Consider the following 6,861-nt stretch of genomic DNA (forward strand, 5'->3'; position numbering starts at 1 on the left):
TCCCAAGGAAATGTCAGAAAGGCAAAATGCCCAGCATTATCCATTTGCTTTTTTGGGTTTACAGGGTGAATAACACTTTCCTTACATAGGCATCTGATTTCAGGTTTTTCATACTGAGAACATTGAGATTTCAGTTGGAAGACACCCTGAAATCTTATGAGTAGCATACCCCAACCACCCCCTAATAGCTAGCTTCTTTGTATACGCAGAACGATTCATCGTATGTTTTTGTGGGAGATCTTAGAATTGCTTGCCTCATTTACTGGGAAAAATCAGATAAGAAGTTGCCTTAGGAACACTTTTGCTTGGAAAGTTACAACACTAGTACAAATCTTAACATATTTAACATTTGCTTGTTGAAAAGCAATGTCATAAAGTCAAATAAAATTAAACATGTCTTACATTTTTCCTCACAAGAACATAAAAATTATGGAGGGGAATTTAATGGGATATTTTAAAAAGATAGCACAATTTTCCTTTTGGTAGCCCTTGGGTAGTTATGACAGAATAGTTTCCATTTTTTTGTTTGTTTCTTTGAACTGGGATTTTGGTCCAAAGTTTTGTTTGTTTCTAGTATCTGCTTCTGCCTCCCCCTCTATCAGATCGGCTTCCTCCAGGGCTACCACCTCTTGGTGCTCCGCGGCTTGAACTGCTGTAGGAATCACATGGAGGAGGGTACCCTCTTTTCATAGAAGGGGGAAGCCCTCTTTCTTGTCTGCCAACCTGCTCATGACCACTTGAGTGGAGATCACTTCGGCTGCTTGAGTAGCTGTCTCGACTTCCACCACATCAGTCACGTGAGCTACTGTAATCATCACATCAACTGCTCCCACCATAAGATTGTGGGAGGCCTCGTGTAGGTGGAGCACTATGTGAGTTACCATAACTCTCATATGAATCTCTCTAGGAACCTCCACTTGGATGATGTGAATAGTCATGATCACGACCATATCCATCTCTATCACTACAGCCTCTATATAATCACGGTACGTATAATCTCTCGGTGGTGGTGCATAATCTCTTGTATCATGAGAGCTTGGGTAATCTCTGCTTGGATAGCTATCTTTGGTAGAATACCCATCATCTCTTGGGGACAAATAAACCTCTCTATGAGAGGGCAGCGGTTCCCTTCAAGGTGGACCTCCATAACTATCCTTTCCACCTGATACAGGAGTTCTTCCTCCCATTCCACGGCTGCTGCAAAGTGGTCCTGAAGAGGTAGATCTCTTCGGAGGAGGATCCCCCCTCCCCACTTCTTGGGGGTGGTCCTCTTTTTACTGGGAGTGGTCCCCTGGAAGAACTCATTTTAAAATTCATGGAATATCTATCATCATCCATGTGTCCTTCCCGTGAGGGACGTCCCCTGGTTCCTCCACTTCCTCCTCTTCCACCTCTAAGACCTCTTGGAAGGCCTCTACTTCTTGGAGATGGAGGTGGCCCACGTCTACCACTTTCAAATGATGGTTTGCTGGCTTGTTCCACTTTGATGGCTTTTCCATCTAATGACTTTCCATTCATGTCTCTAGGTGCATCCTTAGTGTCTGCTGGGCTTTCAAAGGTGACAGAAGCAAATACTCTTGATTTGTTGGTTTCATGGTCTTTCATCAAGAGTACTTCCACTATTCGTCCGTATTTGCCAAATATTGCTTCAAGAGCTTTCTCATTTGTTTCTGTATTAAGCCCATCAATTAAGAGCTTTCCTGGGCAATCTGCCTCAAACTTTTTTTTTTTTTGGCCGGTGAGTAAGAGGGATGAAAATGGGTTCAAGCTCCAAGGAGCGCTCGCCGGCAGGGGCTTCCTAGCAGCTTAGCACCAGTAACGGCTGCCCAGTCCAAGGACCGAACCACGAAGCTGCTGCTAGCACTACTGCACAACCGGGAATTTTTTTTTTTTTTTTTTTTTTTTTTTTGAGACGGAGTTTCGCTCTTGTTACCCAGGCTGGAGTGCAATGGCGCGATCTCGGCTCACCGCAACCTCCGCCTCCTGGGTTCAGGCAATTCTCCTGCCTCAGCCTCCTGAGTAGCTGGGATTACAGGCACGTGCCACCATGCCCAGCTAATTTTTTGTATTTTTAGTAGAGACGGGGTTTCACCATGTTGACCGGGATGGTCTCGATCTCTTGACCTCGTGATCCACCCGCCTCGGCCTCCCAAAGTGCTGGGATTACAGGCTTGAGCCACCGCACCCGGCCGTCAACCAGGAATTTTTAAACTCTTTCCTGAAAAGTAGAAAAGAATTTATGTTTGAAGATTTACCCCTCTTTGTTCTCCCAAAAAGAGGGAAACTTTGGGCTCTATTTTTATAGCCTATTGGGGAAAGAAATTAAGCTACTGGAGGGCCGGGCATGGTGGCTCACGCGTATAACCCCAACACTTTGGGAAGGGGAAACTGGTGCTTCCCTTTCAGAAGTGTGAAGAGCTAAAACGTGACACCACAGAGAAGGAACCCTATCATGAGGGGCACTATTCAAGTGTGCAAGGGCTGTGTATTATGTTGTCTTTGCCAGCTGGTCACCCAGTCTTCCCACTGACCTACCCACTTACCTGTGCCTACTCTCTCTGGATATGCTCCAGCTCATAATTGAAAAGAGGCCTAGTAGGGTAGTGAGGGTAACCTCTTTTTGCTGAGGGATGAACTAAGGGAACCTACAGGTAGGTTCATTGAGATTGCAAAGTATTTATATGCCTGATGGCTAAATACATTTAACAGAATAACACAGCAGAAAGATTGAAGTCAGACTAACCTGGCCTTGAACCCTGGCTCTGTCCTTTACTATTATGTGCCTTTTCCTCTAAATTTCAAAGTAGTCATGAAGATTAAATAATACACATAAAGTATTGAGAATGGTGCCTGGTATATAACTACTCCATAATTGTTAGCTTTTATTATTGCTTCTCTTTATATAGTGTTATGGATTGAATATTTGTAACTCTTCATAATACATATGTTGAAATCCTAGCCCCCAGTGTGATGATATTAGATACTGGGGCCTTTGGGAGGTGTTTAGACCGTGAGGATGCAACCCTCACAAATGGGATTAGTGCCCTTACAAGAGAGACCTCAGAGAGCTCCCTTGCCCCTTCCACCATGTGAGGACACAGGGAGAAGTCAGCAGTCTATGAACTAGGAATCAGGTCCTTCCCAGACACCAAAACTGCCAGCCCATTGATCTAGAACTCCCCAGCTTTCAGAACTGTGAGAAATAAATGCTGTTTCAGCCACCCAGCCTATGGTATTTTTGTCATAGCAGCCTGAATGGGCTAAGGCACAAAGAATCCATAAATTAGTAAGAATTTTATTTGGGATCTTTGTCATTCTTAATTATACCCCTACATTGATGGGAGAGTAAGAATTAAATGAGTAAATAAAAGCTGTTGTATTTGTTACACCATTTTTTACATGTAGAAGTTGTGGTATTATTTGAAAAATGATGAGATTTTCACATATATGGCATGACTATATAAGAGTAAATGACTTATAAATAAAATGTGACATCATGTAGTTTTATTCTCTAACCTTTTATATAATTATAAACCACATAAAATTGCCACATTCTCACCCTGGAGAAGCATCATTTAAACCCAGGCAGAGTTTGGCAGACCATTCTAAGCTACTGTGTGGCAAACTGCCCTGACCTCAAAAGTTTAGTTTTTTTTTTTTTTTTTTTTTTTTTTTTGTTGTTGTTCGTTTGTTTGTTTGTTTTTGAGATGGAGTTTCGCTCTTGTTACCCAGGCTGGAGTGCAATGGCACGGTCTCGGCTCACCGCAACCTCCGCCTCCTGGGTTCAGGCAATTCTCCTGCCTCAGCCTCCTGAGTAGCTGGGATTACAGGCACGCACCACCATGCCCAGCTAGTTTTTTGTATTTTTAGTAGAGATGGGGTTTCACCATGTTGACCAGGATGGTCTCGATCTCTTGACCTCGTGATCCACCCACCTTGGCCTCGGCATTCCAGCCTGTTCCTGCCTTTGGTCTTATTTGATATCCATTATCAGACAAATTAGCAGACACTTATTTGTGTCTATTTTGACTCAAGCATAAGTCTCCTCAGATCTTTTGAATATCAGTCTATATTGTTATTTATCATGACCTGAGGTTTTACCCAAATACAAATTCTATCCCCCGAGTGATTTCAGATTGCAGGCACTGGCTGCTCCCTCCCCTCAACTTTTCTTCCTATTTAAAGCTCTGCATCACCTAGTATTCCAAAAGTTCTGCCCTTACAGGTAGAGTTTTCAGGAATCTACAAAATGTGTACTTCTTTGAGGAGGAGGGTAAACTTTTTATTGAAGGTTAACACACATACGAAGACAGAAAACTGCACCAATTCTAAGTGTACAGCTTTGTAGCTTTTTACAAAATGAACACTTCTTTGTAACCTGTTCCCAGATTAAGAAACAGTTGCAATCCTTCTCCTTTTTCCTATTGGAGACCTACTAGTTTAATTTTATCTGCTTCATATTAACTTTCCATAAATAAAATTGAACAATACTGATCTGTTTTTATCTGACTTCTTTGCTCAATACTATGTTTGTGAGATTCATTTATATTTTTGCAGGTGGTTGTAGTTCACTTATTTCTGTTACTATATGTATTTCTTTACTTGATATAACACAATTTATTTACACATCATATTATTAATGAGTATTTGGGTTGAATCTAGTCTTTTCAGTTATTAGAAATGTCATAACACACTTGCTTAAGTCTTTTGGCAAATATCTAAACATCTCTGTTGCTTATGTACCTAGAAGTGAGATGGCTGGTTCATATGATTTGCAAACGTTTGGTTTTAATAGATACCGCCATCCAGTTTTTCAAAGTGGTTGCAATAATGTACCTACCACTATAGTGCATGAGAGTTTCAGGCACTCCATGTTCTTGCCAAAACTTGGTATTGCAGAGCCCTTTAATTAGGTTGGTGCAAAAGTAACTGTGGTTTCTGCCATTAAAAATAATGGTAAATAAATACAATTCCTCATAATAAATTTCCTCATTTATGCTATACAGCTCACCTGCCTCCCACTGTATTGAGAGAGTTTTGGGCTTCCCATCCACACCTTCTAACCCTACATTCCCTGTGCTAATAACTATTTACATTAAACTTAAATTTCAACCCTCTGGTACTACCTGATATGCACTATCATCAGTAAAGAAATGGCACTACACACTATATAGTCTCCTTAGACTTCTCATCACTTTTCCTAACTTGGAGCTATTTGGTAGTAACAATCATAGATAAGTAGTCACAGACACACACACACACACACACACACACGCACACACACACACACACACACACATACACCCCTGGTGCTAGTAGGTGAATGTACAAATTTTATACACCTTCTATTTTTTAAAAAAATGCTATATTAGATCCTGAAATATAAAGACCTCTTTAAAATGACTAAAAACAATGTGAATGGGAATAAGAGAGCAATATTAGAGACTTACTTCTTCACAGCAAGAAGTATGACTTCAGTGCCGTGATATTGGAAACATCATAGAGTGAAGATTAAAGTGTAATGCAAGTGTATGATATTGAGTCCCTCTAAGATCTGCTTCTTATTAAATTTACCCAAAAGAGAATCCACTCACGTACTTCTTCCTAAATGTAGTTCCTTTTACTAGAAAAGAGATCATATAAATTCTTAGGCATTCAATTGCCCACTAAAGTATTTCTCAGTGCTAAATTCAACTTTTTCCAAATGCAGAGGATAGATGAGACACTTCAAAGAAAGAACTTCAGGTAAGACACTGCATTTTCTTCAAAACTACCCCCATGTTCATGCATTCTTCATTACGTAAGTGTGTGAACACCAATTTAATACACATAGAATTATGAAAAATAAAGTGGAGGATTATAATGTTCCTGGTTTCAATAATTTATGGCTTATAAGAAATAAGTAATAAATATGCATTTAAAAAATTTTATTTGTAACCTCCAGCTTTTCTCTATAAAGAAAGACATTCTTAGTTTTTTATCTCTTTTGGATAAAGGACTTTATTGTTACTTGAAACTCTATATTAACTACAGCAAAGCAATTTCAAATTTTTCTCCCAGAAACAGATTTCTCTCTCAATTAAGAGATTTCCATCTATTACTTTGTGAACCATTATGTACTTTTTAAAACCTGGCTTGATTATATTCCCTTTTGTAAATAACCAAACACTAGAGTTTAGTTTCTATGGAAATCAACCTCTCTTTGTCTCCCTCTCTTCCTCTTCACCCCACCCCCCACTGCCACCACACACACACACACACACACACACACACACACACACACACAGAGTGAAAGCTGGGAAAAAAATGAGCTGAATTCTTTATACAACTCAATATTCTAATTTGAATGTAAATTATAAACCTTGCATAAAGGATCAATTTTACCACCTGGAGTACAAGAATATATTCCTTAGCATTAATCCATGATTTTGAGAGCTAAGTTTGAGCTTACTTAAAATTATTTTCCCTTTGTCATTTTCATGGGTTTTTTTTTTTGCCCTTAGTAAAAGAAAAATGCATTATGCCATTAATTAAAATTAAATGCTTCTCTTGCAGACACCTATACGTCTATTAGACTCCTAAACTACCCTTTGTCGTTTTTAATAGACTTTTCCTAGACTTCATGTAACCATACATACACAAGTCACTCTATTCTCCTCTTGAGTCATGCATTTAGGTCCTATTAACACTAATGGAATTTATATGCATTCACACTGAGGGAGAATAAGCCCCTTAAACACCTTTTTAATGGAACAGTTTTGTTTCTTTCCATTCCTCTTCACACTCCTCTGTTTGGACTTTCTCTTACCAGTCTGTGCTTCCAAATAATATAGTTCTGATTTCTTTTTCAGCTCTTCTACT

At 39.6% G+C, this 6,861-nt stretch overlaps 1 pseudogene; it reads right to left on the bottom strand.

Moving 5' to 3' along the window:
* Positions 1-526: 526 nt before the first annotated feature.
* LOC101027867 (RNA-binding motif protein, X chromosome-like) lies at positions 527-1,634 on the bottom strand (annotated as a pseudogene).
* Positions 1,635-6,861: the final 5,227 nt, after the last annotated feature.

Source organism: Saimiri boliviensis, chromosome 3 (assembly GCF_048565385.1).
Source record: "Saimiri boliviensis isolate mSaiBol1 chromosome 3, mSaiBol1.pri, whole genome shotgun sequence".
NCBI lineage: Eukaryota > Metazoa > Chordata > Mammalia > Primates > Cebidae > Saimiri > Saimiri boliviensis.